This window comes from Chiloscyllium plagiosum, chromosome 15, assembly GCF_004010195.1.
Source record: "Chiloscyllium plagiosum isolate BGI_BamShark_2017 chromosome 15, ASM401019v2, whole genome shotgun sequence".
NCBI classification, from domain to species: Eukaryota; Metazoa; Chordata; class Chondrichthyes; order Orectolobiformes; family Hemiscylliidae; genus Chiloscyllium; species Chiloscyllium plagiosum.
In genome coordinates this window covers 20,760,518-20,779,431 of record NC_057724.1, presented here as the reverse complement: position 1 = coordinate 20,779,431, position 18,914 = coordinate 20,760,518, and positions in this window count along the sequence as shown.

Sequence of the window (18,914 nt, the reverse complement as noted above, 5' to 3'; positions counted from 1 at the left end):
CATATGTACTCAAGTATAGAAGTACAGGAGTACAGTGAAATGAGTCTAATGTCGCCACACATGGAGTCATCTTAGGTACCAAGGTAACTAAGTACAAAAAACTAAGTACAAAATAGGAGGGGAAATGGGTGTTAAAAAGTTAAGTATTTAAGTATTCAAAGAATGGTACAAAAATAAAGAAATAAAGTTAATATTAAAATCTTTTGTAATTTAAACGAGGAAATAAAGGAATGAGTTAAAAGTTCAACAGTCTTTAATGAGTGCTCCACTTATCTCACACCCTGGGAGACCTCAGCTGCTGTAAAACCTTCACTGCTGCTGAAACTGCTGCCTCTTTGATCTCCCCCCAGTGCCTTGGGAACATATCCGGGGGGGGATCCAATCGCATGCCAAGCTGAGACATGGCCATGAGCTGCTGAGAGACGAGCCAACATACCGTTGAGAGACCAGCCTGAGAGTTGCTGAGAAACCAGGCTGGGCCCCACCATGAGTCTCCGAGAGACCAGGCTGAGAGCTGTTGAGAGACCAGGCCAAGTGCCACTGAGATACCAGGCTGGGCCCCACCACAAGCCGCTGAGAGCTGTCGCACTGCCGAAAGGTGAGGCTGGTCTTTCATGTACATTGCCTTTCTGGGATCAATAGAAAATATAACACCACTGCTGACAATTATCATGACAAATGGTCATAGCTCAGGAGGACATACAGCCAGAAGATGACTGTGGATGTAAATCTGTGAGTTCCTGGTATATCCGTGAGTGGAACACATGGAATGTCACAATTGAAGACGTGCCAATGAACTTCAAACCCTTCAATCGTAAAGTGGCTATTAAAAACAAACTGGATGTGATTGCCTATGGATACAGAGATAATGAGGGAGCTGCTTCTTGTAGATTATGTCCTAAATTACAGATGTGGTTGTGTGGAGCAACCCAGCCAGAGTTGACAGGTAGGTCAGGTTAGCAGGAGCTCTCACAACAGAGCCTGCAATAAACTCAAGTCAATAGATCCACTGGGAGAGGTGGACTTGGCTGAGACAGGCAGAAGATCACAAGCATAATGAAGAAACAATCTCCAGCATCAGAAAAGAAAATTCCTCATTGCCACATTTGTTAAGTCATGGATTCACCATGTAAAGGGAACCCCTCCAATGGATGGTTTGCAGCCATAGTTTTGGGCCATTGTGTACTAGCTGGGTTTATGTTCAGGTGGAAAGAGGAGACACAGATGGCATCAATCCCAACTGGCCACCAAGATACTATTTCTCAGTAGCTGATGGTGTCTCAATTAGCTGGAGTTGATCTGACACTCCGAGGAAAATCCCAGTACCATCTTCACCCTGCCACCTCAGCCCTTACTTGAGGTAATTAGCTGCGAACTGCTGAGAGCGAGCAGCATCACAGTGACTCCCCATTCTGCAAAAAGCACTCAGTGACAGGAACGTATTGAATCAGACACCTGCCATGTTGCTTTCAGGTTTTCCCTCAGCTCAGCCACTGGCCTAAAAAGCTCAGAAACGTTCTGCCTAATGTTTCAGATGAATGGGGAAGTAAGCTAGGAATGAATTCTGTGACTCACCGAGTGAGGGAGAAAATGGATCACCTATGAAAGTGGGAACACCCAACTGCAAAAATCAATGGAAATGCTTAGAATTATTCAGAGAGTAGAGAAACAACTGATACAACAAAAATGACAATTTCACAGATACTTGGAAACATGAAGATGCCTGACATTCTCAAGGTTCCTGGGTTCATATTAATTTAACATGCAGTCAGTGCTGTGATTTGAAATGGGAAGTGCTGCCAACTTATAATTCTTAGTAAGCTGATGGAATCACTCATTGGTTTGCTGTTAAAATACAGTTGCTCAAGGGAACACTGACTATGTGCCAAGGATGCATCTAAAGGTGAAAAGCAACTTTCCAGTAACTTCATTTCCTTGCAGTGTGACATAACAGTTACTGTAACAGACTGACTCAGGAGTATGAAGATTTTTTTTAAACTGGAGTCTCAGAACCCTGAGGACAGTGTATAAATTTGTCAGCAAAGTGATTTGTTTGCACCACAAAAGCACATTGATGCAGCAAAATAAATCTTGGTTGGTTAAAATGAAAAATAAAGTACGTCAAAGGTTCTAATGGTGAAATTGTTAATAAGATAAATCGCTTCTATATATTCCCTGCAATATTATTTTGGTGCTTTTTACGTGGAATTTAGCTTCCAGTGCTCTCCTTTCTCATTTGCTCTCCCTTTTCTTTCCCACCTCCAGCTACAATCCCTCACTTTCTCATCCAATCCTTTCCTTACTGAATCATGTTGCATTTTATACAGGGCCCTATTGACACTGATGTAGTGTCGCTTCGGGAAGCATTCAGATGTTAGTAAAGTTAATAATAGGCAACACAATGAAAATTTACTTGTACATCGACTGGAGAAAGTGGAAAAAAAGAATAGAACTGAATGGAAACTTTCTTGTTGGAAAAAAATGCAAAGAAACTCAAGTGCAGATCTCTTCTCCAGTTGAGGAAGTTAGTGAGAGTGCTTGGCAATCCTGCTTGCCAGTCAGGATTGAAGGTTTTAACTTTGTTTGAACACAGTTAGTAGGCTGCTCATCCACTTCTAACTGAAAGTGACAATTAGCCAGTGGCTGTCAGTGATCATTCAGTGATCGCTTGCCAGAATCAAGACAGTGACAGCAAAGCAAGACTGGGTATCAAAATGGGATATTGGTGAAAATGGAACTTTTGTATATTGGTCTCTGAGTGGACAGGTTGAGTTAAACTATGTCTTTGAATGTTGAATTTTGCTAGTGGCCAAAACAGATTTATTTCATCCAATCATTGTTTTAATACAAAAGTTAACGGTAGGACCCTGGGGAGTATTGCTGAACAAAGAGACCTTGGGGTGCAAGTGCGTAGCTCCCTGAAAGTGGACTTGTAAGTAGATAGGATGGTGAAGAGGACATTTGGCACTCTTGCCTTCATTGGTCAGAACATTGAGTACAGGAGTTGGGATGACATGTTGCGACTGTAGACGAAATTGGTGAGGTGCCTTTTAGAATACTGTGAATAATTCTGGTTGCCCTTCTATAGTAAGCATGTTGTCAAACTCGATAAGGTACAGAAAAGGCTTACAAGGATGTTGCCAGGACGAGAGGCTTTGAGTTATAGGGAGAGGCTGAATAGTCCAGAGCTATTTTCCATAGAACGTCAGAGGCTGAGGGGTGCGATCTTATAGAGTTTTATAAAATCATGATGGACTTGGATAGGGTAAATAGCCAAGGTCCTTTTCTTCTTGGTGGAGTCCAAAACCAGAGGAAATAAGTCTAAGGTGAGAGGGAAAAGATTTTAAAAAGGAACTTTGCGGTAATGTTTTCATGCAGAGGATGGTGTATACATGGAACAAACTGCCAGAGGAAGTGGTAGAGTCGGCTACAATTACAACATTTAAAAGGCATCTGGATAGGTATATGAATAGGAAAGGTTTAGAGGGTTATGACAAATGGGACTAGGTCAGACCAGGATGTCTGGTCAGTCCAGATAAGTTGGACTGAAGGGTGTGTTTCCATTCTATACAAGTCTATGACTCTATAAATACAAATATTTGCAGCTCATTAAAATCAAAGTTGGTCAAGCATGCTTTAGAGTCATATAGAACAGAAGAGCCCATTTGGCCCATTCAGTTTGTTCCAATCTATTTGAACTAATCCTACTTTCCAGCCCTTGGTCTGTAGCCTTGAATGTTATGACATTTAAGTGCTCATCCACCCACTTTCTAAAAGATATGAGGTTTCCCATCTCTACTATCTTCCCAGGCAATATACTCCAAATTCCTACCACTTCCTGGGTGGAAACATTTTGCCTCAAACCCCTTCTAAACTTTATCTTAAGATTATGCCCGCTCGATATTGACCCGTCACTAAAGGAATCAGTTCCTTTAAAAATATGAGCATCCATGCACAAATATTGGAAAAGATTCCTCTAATGCCCTCTGAATATCAACAACCCAAAAGAAAGCAGAAATAGAAACATGAAAAGAGAAATCCGATGTTCGCATAATCTCTTTGAGATTTCTTTCTTGTTCCTACATGACCTGTGGGCCCAATTTTGTAAATGTGTGAACTAAAATGCAATAAACTTTATTAACAGAATAAATGTCAACACATTTTATGAGCAAAACTGTCTCCAGTGTTTGAATGTCATGAATTAATTTTGAAAATGTGCAATGTTTGCTACACAGACATAAAAACAGTATAAAGATTCTGTGAACATCAATGACCAGCTAAGAAGAATGAGACGGCATCTTATAGAAAGTACAAAATTCTAACAGGACCACACAGGTTAGGTGCAGGAAGGATGTTCCTGAGGGAGGAGTTGTCCCCAGGGGGCATTGCTTAAAGATAAGGGATAAATCTCTGAGGACTGAGATGAGAAATTTCTTCACCCAGAGAGTGGTGAGGTTGGAGAATTCATTAACACAAAGTGGTTGAGGTCAAAATGTTATGTGTTTCTCAAGAAGGAGTTAAGTATGTGTGGCTAAAGGTATTAGGGGATATGGGGGGAGGGTGAGATTAGGGTATTAAAGCTTAATGATTGACCATGATCATAAATGAATTACAGAGCACACTCAGGGGCCGAATGGCCTACTCCTGCTCTGATCTTCTATGTTTCTAAGTCATATACTGGCTGCTGTTGAATGATGGTGGAAACTTTGACCAGCTACTGGGAAACTCCTTCTAATCAAGTAGCCCGATGCTGCTTAAATATCCAACAGATCCATTGAGATGGACAGAGTTAGTGTCTTTCAAAAAAGCAATGCAACATTCTATAACTTTTGTACTGGAATGACACAGTGGAATAGATTATGGAGCAGGCTTTGATCTTGCAGCTTCCTTATACAGGCAAAAGAGTGCTCAAAACAAGGAACATGAGTTGTTAACATTGCTCTGCTTAAATAACGCAGTCTATATAAGAACAATAGCTTTGTCGCACAGGGCTTGAAAATCACTGCTAAGGCTGTGTGCTGCTGATTGCCTGATTAATGCAAAAGCTCAGAAGTTGGAGGAGGGGCATGTCACTATAATTAATTGGGATGGCAGCCTTTTTAGAAACCAATTAATTGGTCACTACCACAAATATAACTCCTTGCGTCCTGGCACCAGTAAAGCGAGATGACCTCTTTCTTTCAGCTCCAACCTTCAACTTCAGCCTTTCGTACAACATGTAGCCTAGTACATTTACCTGCTAATTATTTTCTGTCTCAGTAATTATCAGGGTCATTCAGAAGTTGCAGTGCAAAAGTATGAAAAGCTCTCTGATAGTCTTGAACTTGCGTTGTATTAACTTTATTCTGCATGTCTTACCCGATCGTATTGTAACTTTTGTTGTTGTACGTGGAGTAGGTCTGGCCTATTCTTCTCAAACCTGTTTCAGTCATCTGAGTCATCCTCCACTTCATCTGGCAGTCTAAGATGGATTATGCCTGCAAGGACACCATGTGCAAATGGCGCTTTTGTGCGGCTGCATTAAGCAGTGCGTAGACCCTCAGTACATAAACACCAAGTTTCACCACGTAAAGAGGTTTTACCCATCCCCGATGTTGAGAAGGGCGTGCTTGGCCTCACTGGCGTGGAATGCTCCAAGTCATTGGATCATTTCCTATCACCTATTCTTTGTGGAGAAATTTGCAAAGAAAATCACCTCAAGACCCTGTGGGAAAAAGAGAGGGTGGATTCTGGTGGGTTGTTCTCTGAGCAGACTGTCAAAGCCATTTTGTACAATGCCTCATCACTTGAACTTTCCAACAGTTACTTGATCGATGGTAAGAAGGGCACTACCCATGAGATTCTTCATGTATGCCTGCTCTCTCTGCCTTCGAGGTTCATCCCGAACAGCTCCAAGAAGTAGGACTCATTGGTCTGTTCCCCAGGACACACACTGAGACAAACATTGACTGTGTCTGGAGTACCATCTTGCTGGAAGATGCTCTTTGATCTGCCCAAAACCCGTTGGTTTAACAGAGCAAGGATTTGGCCTTGATTGACTGTTACAGACTGGCACATTTGAAGGTCCAGGACGATGTGACAAAGAACTCATTAAAAAATGGGGCAGCTGCCTCCAAGATGCAGTGCAGAAAGACCACCATCTAAGGTCTTTCTGCTGAAGTTAAATGGGGTAGGCAAGCAGGAGGCTGGAAGAACACAGCAAGCAGCATCAGGAGGTGGAGAAGGCGACATTTTGGGTGTCACCTTTCTTCAGGACTGGGTGTGGGTATGGGGGGAGCTGCAGTAAAAGGGGGTGATAGAGGCAGGGTGGTGAAGTGGGGATAGGTGAAGACAGGTAGAGGGTACGACCTGGTTGGTCAATGGGAGGAATGAATCCGGTAGATGGCTGGGAGGAGTGGAAGTGAGGGGGAGTGCTGCGAAGGGGTTTGGGGGATGGGAAGGGAGGCTATTTGAAATTAGAGAACTCAATGTTGAGTCCTCTAGGCCGTAGGCTGCCCGGGTGGAAGATGAGGTGTTGTTCCTTCAATTTGCGGTTTGGTTCATTGTGGCAATGGAGGAGGCCAAGCATGGTCATGTCAGAAAGGGAGCGGGAAAGGGAATTAAAATGGGTGGTGACTGACATGTCCTGTCAGCCCTTGCGGGCTGGCTGAGATGTTCAGCGAACCATTCCAAGTCTACGTTTGGTTTCCCCGATGTCAAGAAGACCACATTGGGAGCGACTGATCCAGTAAACTAGGTTAGAAGAGAGACAGGTGAACTGCTGTCACACCTGGAAGGACTGTTTGGGGGCCTGGATGGAGGGGAAGGGAGTGGTGTACCAGCAGGTTTTGCATCTTTTCTGGTTGCAAGGGAAGGTACCTAGGGGTCAAGGTCAAGTGAGGAGGGTGGTGTGAACCAAGGATTGGAGAAGGGAACGGTCCTTGCGGAAGGCAAGGAAGGGTGGGTAGGGGAATATGTTCTTTGTGGTGGGGTCTAGTTGGAATTAGCGAATGTGTATAATGATGATGCGTTAGATGCAGAGACTGGTGGGGTGGTCGGTGAGGACAAGGGGGACTCTGTCTTTATTGTATTTGGAGGGGGGTTGTTTAGAGCAGTAGAGTGGGGAATGGAGGTGGTGCAATGGAAGGGTGTCTGGATGACAGAGAAGGGAAAAGCACATTGTTCACAACCGGGAAGCTTGGGAGTGGAATGTCTCCTAGTCTGAGCAGAGGCTAAGGATTTGGGAGAATGGGATGGAGTTCTTGCAGATACTGGATGGGAGGAGGTGTAGTCTAGGTAGTTGAGAGAGTCTGTGGGTTTATAGTAAACATCTGTCTGGAGACTGTCACCAGAGATGGAAATGGAGAGGTCAAGAAATGGAAGGGAGGTGTCTGAGATGGACCAAATGAATTTGAGGGCGGGTGGAAGCTGTGGGCTAGGTCGATGAACTCCTCTAGTTCAGCCTGGGTGCAGAATGCTGCACCGATGCAGTCATCCATGTAACAGTGAAAGAGTTGGGGCACAGTGCCTGTGTAGGTACTGAAGAGGACCCACCAAGTGCCTCAAATAAATGTAAATATTCATAAGTAAGAAATGCCTTTGCTTTGTTGTTTGGATCGAGTCAAACTCCGATGTTTGTTTCTTCATACGTTACTGTACAGAACCATACTGCTTTAGTGAATATGTTTGTACATAAAGATGTTTCATGTAAGCTATTTTATGAATAAAGTATATTTTTGAAATAAAAATGTCACGAAGTTGAACTTCTATTTATCCTATTTTATTCTATATTATTGTAGATTTCTGTGAGGATAGCTCTCATTTGCACATATGCAAGACTGACAGGCTTTGTTCTGTCAACAGTTGTAGAAGGGGTTAATGTCAGTGCCAGTTTTACAGAATCTTTAATTGTTTCTATTTCTTCTGTTTATTTTCTTTAACAACTGTGGCAAATGGAATGTTTAATGGCTTAACTACAGGACCAATTTTCCATTTGATTGGTCATTTGAATGAAGGCCAGTGCACACTTAACTAAACTGCAGTAAAATAATGAACTTTAAAAGAAACACTGATACTGGTGTATTGCTACAGTAGTAGACTCGCCAACTTTAAGGACATTTAAATGGGCATTCGATAAACAAATCAATGAAAATGAAACAGTGCAGGATTGATGATGGGCTTCAGATTGGTTCCACAGATCAGAGCAACATTGAAGGCTGAAGGGCCTGTTCTGCACTGTAATGTTCTGTGGTCATATGAGGCTAACTTGATGACTCAATATGATGATCTTTCTAGAACAAGATCCATATAATTCTTGCAGCTCTTTTGTTGCTGATTGTGTGCATCCATATTTTAACAGCATGTAAACTCAAGGTCACAAGGGACTTCACACATAAAATCATTGAATTGTAATTTAACTTTACAATTACTGCACTGACTGTTACCTGGAATGGGCTGTTAACAGGAACTATTGTTATGCTCTTTCGCTTTACAACATCTCAATATTCATTGGTTGCTTGTATAACACAGGAGACAGAATTGAAGGGCACTGGCAGGAATGAGAAGAGAACGATGAAATGGTAAAAAATTTGAACAAACGTTCTGAAAAAGTGTCGTACAGGACAGATTGGGGCATCTAACTCTTTTCTCTGTTTTTTCTTTCTCATTTACTCCTAGCCATGTATGCAAGCAACCATGTAAACATCACACTTTTTAAATCCTACAATATAAACAAGGCTCAAAGACAGACCTTTGAAACAATGTTGATCTACGTTTCAGGTCTGGCAGAGTATCTAATGTCACAGGGAAGAAAATGTATTTCAATTTTCCACTGCAGCTATGACTAGTTCCAATGGATCCTGTACAGAATGTTTCTGCATTATTTTAGTAGATTACTTTATTGGGAGTTGGCCTTTCTCACTTATGCACAAAACCACACAGATACAGTGAAAACGTTTTTTCCATCCAATAACTGTTAGCCTCAAAGACAGTGGGTACTACAAGTACAAAAATAACACTAAATAAAAAGAAGATATAAAATCACAAATGCTTAAATGTTACAATAAAGAAAGAGGCCATTCAGCCTAACAAATTTGTACTAGTCCTCATCTTGCACACAAGCAAATACTGTAGTTTGAAACATTTACTCACTTTGTGCTGATAGTTATTTCAGTCCTTTCCTTTAGCAACTTGATTTAGAGCCAGAGTGAGAGAGCTGTACAGCATGGAAACAGACCCTTTGGTCTAACTTGTCCATGCCAAACAGGTATCCTAAATTAATCTAGTCCCATTTGTCAGCACTTGGCCCAGATCCCTCTAAACCCTTCCGATTTATATACCCATCCATATGCCTTTGAAATGTTGTAATTGTACCAGCCTCTACCACTTCCTCTGGCAGATCATTCCATACACATACCATGATTTACGTGAAAAAGTTGCCCTTTAGATCCCTTTTATATCTTTCCACTCTCACACTAAACCTATGCCCCCTAGTTCTGGATTTCCCCACAATAGGTAAAACACCTTTGCTATTCACCCTATCCATGCCCCTCATGATTTTGTAAACTCTAAAATGTCACCCCTCAGCCTCTGACACTCCAGAGAAAACAGCCCCAGCCTATTCAGCTTCTCTCTATAGCTCAAACCCTACAACTGCGGCAACATCTTTTAAATCTTTTCTGAATCCTTTCAAGTTTCACAACATCCTTTCTATAGCACGGAGACCAGAATTGCACACAGTAAATTAGTCTTGATTGTTGACACAGTTTTGGTCTCAAGCATCATTCCAGAAACAAATTCTGTAACCTCACATCTCTACAAAAACATTTATCCTGCTCTTGATTACATTTAGACTTGCTCCCTTTGATCCTTTGTATTTGATCAATCAAGTAATAAAAACTGTAGCTTCCCAATCCCATCCTTTCATCATTTTGACACTTTTATTATATTGTTCATGGTCTGTATTTGTTCTAACGAAAACAGACACAGCCTTTCAAATCTTTCTTCATATTTCCTCGCACCATCCAAAGCGCTGTGGGTCCTTTGTTGTAACCACTCTATCGAGTCAATGACCTTTCATGTTGTCTGAAAGTCTGGACTGAACACAAGAGGTAAAACATAATGGCTATCCCTGAGGTGAGTTCGGTGGCAGGGGCGTGAGACAAGAAGGAGGCCTATGGGATTACTGTCACCTTCCGTCCAGGGAGGGAAGACACATTAGTGGCCTTCCTGCCTCACTGCCAACTGAAATCATGAGGTGGGCATTTAATGCATCATCCCATATTTGCCATCCATTGGTGACTCACCATGTTGGAAGTCTGAAGAGCAAAGTCATTTTGGATTTGATCGTAATTGCTGAAGGGGGCATTTGGTACCTCCGGATAAGGTACCCAGTGCTTGATTAAGCAGCTAAGCATCAGGATTGGACAGTGTACTGACAGCCAACTCTTGACCTAATGATCCACAAACTCCTCACGACTCCACCCTACCCTCATTCACCTATGGTTGACTGGTGAATTTGGGCCTTTCATAGTGTGCCACCCCTCCTTTTAGTGTGACTTGAAGTACACAATTGTTGGCTTCTGATTGACCAGCAGCTCTTTTGTGGGGTGGGGGGAGACATTAGAGGCAAGTGGCACAGAGTCCTTGATTCTAACAAAGGTTCATGGTTGGTCCCTTCAAAGCGGTTAATATATAGTCCTTCCCCAATGGAGGCAATTTAGGCCTTCACAGGCAGTCTAGCTGGCAATGAGATTCACATTGTCTGCATTACGCACACAGTCTAATATTCTACTTGAAGCCTTAAAGTTTACGTCAGATTTTCTTTTTTCATGTTCAGCATCTTCTCAAACAAACTTAGATGTTAGATATCTTTTGTATCCACCCTGAGATGCTGCCTTTAGTGTTCTAGGAAATTACATGCTAAAATTAATTTGCTCTTCCACAAAACTGATCACATTTACATTCCGTATAATTCTTACAATTACCTTTTGGACAAAATATGCAAATTTGTCCAAAATCGAAATTCGCATTTCACATTTTACCTCTTGCCCATTTGGCTAATGGACCTTGGCAATTTTGTTTGGTCTCCTAAAGAGACAAAAAGGGACTAAAGAGATTCCTAAGGAGACTCTTTGTCTTGTAAGTTCTAATGACACTGTGCAGTCTCCTCCATATGAATAGATGTTGGCTATTCAGCCCCTCAAGTGTGTCATGTTAATTATAATGGAATAACAATCAATTGTTAGTCAGGGATAGGTTAGTTGATTTGACACAGTAAAATACATCATAATTTATGAAACAGACTTTATGGCACATAAATGATTTGTGTGAGCACAGTTGGAAACCCACAAAGATCACTGTGAGGTTGCCAATATTATATAAGTGGCAACCTTAAAAGTAAACTCCCCTGAAGCAACTGTTATGAAGCAGAGGTTGACTCCCCTCTGAGAACTAAAACCAAAACTCCCAAAGAGGTGCACCTCACCTGATAATCTGTAAAAGGAGTGCAAAAAGTGATGTAACCTGCTTTTCAGCAATTTCTAGTGGTTAAATAAAATAAGTCTCTGACATTCACTTTAAAATCAACAAGTAATAATTTATTAAGGTAACCCTAACAGTGAACAAATTAACTAACCTATTAACAAACCAAATAAACCCCTTCTAACTACTAACTAATCCCGACTAAAACAAGATTCTTGTGGTTATATTGTTTCAATAAATACAAGTCCCATTCACATAATAAAAATAGAATTTACTCTCTTGAAAATACAGCCAGTTTATTTATTTTTCGGAATGTTCTGTGTCTTCTCTGTCCATTCTCCTGTCAGCAACACCTTGTCTGTTGATTCCTCTGTCAGGAATTTAGATGGTGTTTTCTCTAATACATAAATGACCGTGAGAGCCAGCGATTATCTTCTGAGCTGAGGGTTGTTCACTCTGGTGGATGGTAGTTAGCTCTGGTATCTTTGTCCAAATGTCCCCTTTTTTCGACCAGTGATGACGCATCAATATTTCTTACAATAGGACTGGTCCTATGTTGGCAAAACCATCAGATTTAAATTTAACAGGTTTTTTTAGTATTGAAGTACCTGGTTCAAATTGATTGGCTAAATTCAAAAGACTATTGTCTTGGTAAAAACTAATGCTTGGCCCGCTAACTATTGGGCCTTTTGATACAAATGTTTCAGTTCAAATTCTCTGTGTACTTGCCTAAGCACTGAAAAAAGCACCATCTTTTAAAGGGACCGCACAACACTTTTCCCCCAGCACTTTACAAAAACCAAATTCTAACTTCCCACCCCGCATTCTATAAGTATTCTACCCAACTTCAGGGTTTATTCCATCATTTAAACAGATCAGGAATGATACATAGTAGAACCCCACCTCTCTGCCTTCCTTCTGTAGCATTTAGATTAATTCCCTACAGTGTGGAAACAGGCCATTTGGCCCAGCCAGTCCGCACCGACCCTCCGAAGAGTAACCCACCCAGACCCATTTCCCTCTGATTAATGTACCTAGCACTATGGACAATTTAGCATGGCCAATTCACCTGACCTGCACATCTTTGGACTGTGGGAGGAAACCGGAGCACCCGAAGGAAACCCACGCAGACACGGGGAGAATGTGCAAACTCCACACAGACAGTTACCCAAGGCTGGAATCGAACTGGGACCATGCTGCTGTGAGGCAGCAATGCTAACCACTGAGACACTGAACCACCGTGCTGCCCCTGCAAATTAAATACACATTTGAAATGCACATTTAATACCCTGCAAATTCAATACACTTTTGAAATTTTCAATTGATTTCTTAATATTTTGATAAAAGTGGGTAATCTCCATAGTAGCCTAAAATAAGACAGAAACTGATGTGCTGAGCATATGGTGCAGATTGACTGTAGTCATTGCAATAGACACCTAAAACTAGAAGGTAGCCAATGTTCCCTCAGAACCTGGAGAAGTAGTTTTTAGTCTTAGCTAGACAGGTGCTTGAGGGATTGGTGACAAAAAGGAAAGCATGGTACATCAACCACAGTGACAGCTGATCTTCCTGACACAATTTCTTTCATCTTACACCTCTTCAAACATGAAACCTCATACTCATGTACTTAAAATGCATTCCTAATTACATATTGGCTTGCAGATCAGCAAGGGACTCGGAGCTTGCATTTAAATGTCATGTTCCTCCTAGAGCTCAGATGGCACTTTGCATTTTAAGTTTTCCTGATTTCTCAGCTAGGTCTGGTGCACTGAAATATTGCAGTTGCCTTTTTTTAATCTTCAATTTTCCAGCACTATTATTTGGAACAAAGATGTATTCATCTATTTTTGTTTCAAATTGTTTGTTCCTCACACAATGGATTAGTTGGTAGCGCACTTCGGCCTGAGTCTGGTTGAGTGTGAAAGTCCCACTTCAGCAACTTAATCACAAAGTCTAAGCTGAGGGTTCAGTGCATGGAGTATTGTACTCTGAGGTGTTGTCTTTAACATGAAACCTGGCTGCCCCTACAATTTGATGTGAAAGATCCATGCAAACATCCAAGAAGTGACTGACTGTCTGTGTGGAGTTTGCACGTTCTCCCCGTGTCTGCATGGGTTTCCCCGGGTGCTCCGGTTTCCTCCCACAGTCACAAAGATGTGCAGGGTCAGGTGAATTGGCAATGCTAAATTGTCTGTAGTGTTAGGTAAGGGGTAAATGTAGGGGTATGGGTGGGGTGCGCTTCGGCGGGTCGGTGTGGACTTGTTGGGCCGAAGGGCCTGTTTCCACACTGTAAGTAATCTAATCTAATCTAAGTGGAAGTCACCAACGGACTCAAATTCTGCTTTGTTTGCTTTGTGGGTGGCACAGTGGTTAGCACTGCTGCCTCACAGCACCTGAGATCCGGGTTCAATTCCCACCTCAGGCGACTGACTGTGTGGAGTTTGCACATTCTCCCCGTGTCTGCGTGGGTTTCCTCCGGGTGCTCCGGTTTCCTCCCACAGTCCAAAGATGTGCGGGTCGGTGTGGACTTGTTGGGCTGAAGGGCCTGTTTCCACGCTGTAATGTAATCTAATCTAATCTAAGAGTTTACATTTGCCTTACCCTCAAGCTCCATATTTCTAAGCCAAACTTCCAATTTGAGCCAGCTCAGGTAGGTGAATGTAACTGTTCTTGGAGAGTCCTACGAAAGTGCAGGATCATCAAATCATGCCTTTTACCACAGCAGTAACTATGGGATTCCAGGGTTTATACCTTACAAAGGCAAACTGATGGAGAGAAGGTAATTATGTACAGTAGGGGAAATGGAGGTCTGGGAGCAGTTGGTGTGGCAGGTGGGTGAACGAGTTAGGATGTAAGACTCGTAAGGGACAGTGTGTCAGCTTAGTAGGTGAGGGGGTAAGGTGGCAGTTGGGTAGGTGAAGGTGTGGGTAAGCAAGTGAATGAGAAGCTAGCGTAATAAGTAGCAGGGAGGGTGGTGTGGCAGCAGAGTCAATGAGGTAGAGTGAACTTTGTCAGATGAGCAGTTGGGTGACAGCACTGAATGGCAGATGAATAGATGAGAGCATGGGGTAAAAGGTAAATGAGTGGGTGGTTTGGGTACATTGACTCAGGTTGTGAAGGCACCAATAGGGGTAAGATCAGAATGTGTTGTCTTGAGGGGGGAGCTTGGATCAGTGGGCTGTCAGGAAGTTTGGGGTTGGACCAGATCCGGCACATTTTTTGGAAACTTGGCAATAATGCCCTCGCTTCACTTGTCCATATCCTTAATGTATATCATGAACAGTTGTGGTCCCAACACAGACTCCTGCAGGACTCCACTAGTCACTGGTTTCCATCCTTAAAAAAAAATTATATTTACACTTGGCCTCTGCCACTCCTTTACCTATGCAAGCTAAGAACTGTAAGATGTTCTTTAAAAAGATTAGGGAGGGGGGAAAAAAGGAGGCAGGTGTAGCACTGCTAATCAGAGAGGGTATCACAGCTACAGAAGTTACCATTATTGAGGAGGTCTGCCTATTGAGTCAGTATGGGTGGAAATTAGGAACAGTAAGGGAGCAGTCACCTCATTAGGGGTTTACTACAGGCCCCCCAATAGCAGCAGGGAAATTGAAGAAAGCATAGCTCGGCAGATTTTGGAAAAGTGTGAATGTAGCAGGGTAGTTGTAATGGGTGACTTTAACTTTCCCAATATTGATTGGAACCTCCTTCGAGCAGATGTTTTTGTAAGGTGTGTTCAGGAGGGTTTCCTAACTCAGTACGTTGACAGGTCGACAAGGGGAGAGGCCATTTTGGATTTGGTGCTTGGCAATGAGCCAGGGCAGGTGTCAGATCTTGTGGTGGGAGAGCATTTTGGGGATAGTGACCATAACTGCCTCACATTCTACGTAGCTATGGAGAAGGAGATAAGCAGGCACAATGGGAGGATATTAAATTGGGGAAAAGGAAACTATGATACTATCAGAAGTGCGTTGGGAAGCATAGACTGGGCACAAATGTTCCATGGAAAGGGCACTATAGACATGTGGAGACTGTTTAAGGAATAGTTGTTGTGAGTGATGCACAAATGTGTTCCTCTGAGACAGGCAAGAAGAGGTAAGATAAAGGAACCTTGGATGACGAGAGCGGAGGAGCTTCTCGTCAAAAGAAAGAAGGCAGCTTACGTAAGGTGGAGGAAGCAAGGGTCTTGCTCAGCTCTAGAGGATTACAGGCAGGTGAGGAAGGAGCTCAAACATGGTCTGAGGAGAGCCAGGTGCGGGCATGAAAAAGGCTTGGCAGGAAGGATTAGGGAGAATCCAAAGGCATTTTACATGTATGTGAGGAATAAGAGAATGATCAAAGAAAAAGTAGGGTCGATCAGGGACAGCATAGGGAACTTGTGTATAGAGTCTGAGGAGGTAGGGGAAGCCCTAAATGAGTTTTTTGCTTCTGTCTTTACTAAAGAAAAGGACCTTGTAGTGAATGAAACCATTGAGGAGCAGGTAAGCAGGCTGGAACGGATCGAGATTGAGGAAGCTGATGTGTTGAAAATTTTGACAAACATTAAGATTGACAAGTCACCAGGGCCAGACCAGATTTGTCCTCGGCTGCTTTGGGAAGCGAGAAATGTGATTGCTTCGCCGCTTGCGAAGGTCTTTGCATCCTCGCTCTCCACTGGAGTCGTACCAGAGGATTGGAGGGAGGCAAATGTAATTCTTCTCTTCAAGAAAGGAAATAGGGAAACCCCCGGCAATTACAGACCAGTCAGTCTCACATCTGTCGTCTGCAAGGTGTTAGAAAGGATTCTGAGGGATAGGATTTATGACCATCTGGAAGAGCATGGCTTGATTAAATGCAGTCAGCACGGCTTTGCCTCACAAATCTTATTGAGTTCTTTGAGGATGTTACTAGACAAATTGATGAGGGTCGAGCGGTGGATGTTGTGTACATGGACTTCAGTAAGGCATTTGATAAGGTTCCCCATAGTAGGCTCGTTCAGAAGGTCAGGAGGAATGGGATACAGGGAAATTTAGCTGTCTGGATACAGAATTGGTTGGTTGACAGAAGACAGCGAATGGTAGTGGAAGGAAAATATTCTGCCTAGAAGTCAGTGGTGAGTGGTGTTCCACAGGGCTCTGTTCTTGGGCCTCTATTCTTTGTAATTTTTATTAATGACTTGGATGAGGAGATTGAAGGATGGGTTAGCAAGTTTGCAGATGACACAAAGGTTGGAGGTGTCGTAGACAGTATAGAGGACTGTTGTAGGCTGCAGCGTGACATTGATAGGATGCAGAGATGGGCTGAGAGTTGGCAGATGGAGTTCAACCTGGATAAATGTGAGGTGATGCATTTTGGAAGTTGGGTACAGGATTAAAGACGGGATTCTTGGCAGTGTGGAGGAACAGCGGGATCTTGGTGTGCAGGTACATAGATCCCTTAAAATTGCCACCCAGGTGGACAGGGTTGTTAAGAAAGCATATGGTGTTTTGGCTTTCATTAACAGGGGGATTGAGTTTAAGAGCCGTGGTATCTTGTTGCAGCTCTATAAAACTTTGGTTAGACCGCACTTGGAATACTGCGTCCAGTTCTGTGGCCCTATTATAGGAAAGATGTGGATGCTTTGGAGAGGGTTCAGAGAAGGTTTACTAGGATGTTGCCTGGAATGGAGGGCTTATCTTATGAAGAGAGGTTGACTGAGCTTGGACTTTTTTCATTGGAGAAAAGAAGGAAGAGAGGGGACCTAATTGAGGTGTACAAGATAATGAGAGGCATAGGTAGAGTTGATAGCCAGAGACTTTTTCACAGGGCAGAAATTGTTAACAAGAGGGGTCATAGTTTTAAGCTGTTTAGTGGAAAGTATAGAGGGGATGTCAGAGGCGGGTTCTTTATGCAGAGAGTTGAGAGAGTTGAGAGAGCATTGCCAGCAGCAGTTATGGAAGCGAGGTCATTGGGGATATTTAAGAGACTGCTGGACATGCATACGGTCACAGAAATTTGAGGGTTCGTACATTAGGTTTACCTTACATGCGGATCAATGGTCAGCACAATATTGTGGGCTGAAGGACCTGTTCTGTGCTGTACTGTTCTATGTTCTATTTATATTGGAAAACATATACCACACAGATGCATGCTATACATGTGTGTACCCAAGTACAATGCAACTTGGCAGAAGCATCTAATTCATAGATGTCCTGGAACGTGCAAACTCCACACAGTCAGTCGCCTGAGGCGAGAATTGAACCCGGGTCTCTGGTGCTGTGAGGCAGCAGTGCTAACCACTGTGCCACCGTGCCACCCGTGTATGAATTGGTCTGAGAGCAGGGAGGATGATGTAGTGAGGTTGGTGGTTTGCAAATGCTGACTTATAAAGATGAAGAACCATGGAAAATGGTGGCTATGGAGAATGCATGGATGCTGTTGTGAAGAAGCAGTTGGATAAAGACCAGGACAAGCATTGGTGAGATGCAACAGTCTGGTACCTACCCTAATTAACATGTCAGGAATTTGCACAGATGCATTTCTGGGACGAGAGGAGAGAATAATTGGAAGCGATGGATAAATGAAGCGAGTTAGAGCTTTAGTGTGATGCAAATGCACAGAGATAAAGTAGTAATGATTCCATGCTGAGATTCAAAGACCTCATTTAAGGCTTTAGAAGAAAAACATTCTTTTTTTAACTTCAGGATTGCGTTCTTTATCACTCTTTCATACTTTCCCTCATTCTCACCATCACATCCTGGAGTGGAAACATCCACCCATGTGCTCAAATAAGATGTCATGACAAAAATCGTCACCAACTTTGATTGCATATCTGTAATAATCTGTAATAATCTGGTGTGTAAAATTCCTACGATCAATTCTTTGACATGTATAAAATAAATTATAACTTCTCTGTCTGACATAAAAATAGAGATAAAATGTCATATCAAATGTATTCACAGTTGAAACTCAATTAACAAATATCATTTGTATATCACTCAATGTCTTACAAACACAATGTACGCATACATTTAAGAAAATGGAAACATAAACAGTGTGGATAATAATAAAGGATGTAAGCAAAGATACAACCAGTACAGGCCATCTACAGCCACTGCTCACCTAGCTGTACATCTTTGAACCTGTTCATCCCCAGTAAGCTGTTAGTGAAGAAGTAACATGTACACTTCCTCTGTTTGAATCATATTAATTTGTGTTGATTTATCTGTAACATGTAACTCCCGGACATCCAGAGAAATCTTACATGGATGAGAAACAGGCAAAATTACAGGTACAGTCACACTGGAGGGTAGGGTCCTGAAACTGCATGCAGGCAATCATTTATAACTTAGACATACTCATAGAATGAAGAGAAAGTGAGGACTGCAGATGTTGGAGATCAGAGCTGAAAAATGTGTTGCTGGAAAAGCGCAGCAGGTCAGGCAGCATCCAAGGAGCAGGAGAATCGATGTTTCGGGCATAAGCCCTTCTTCAGGAAT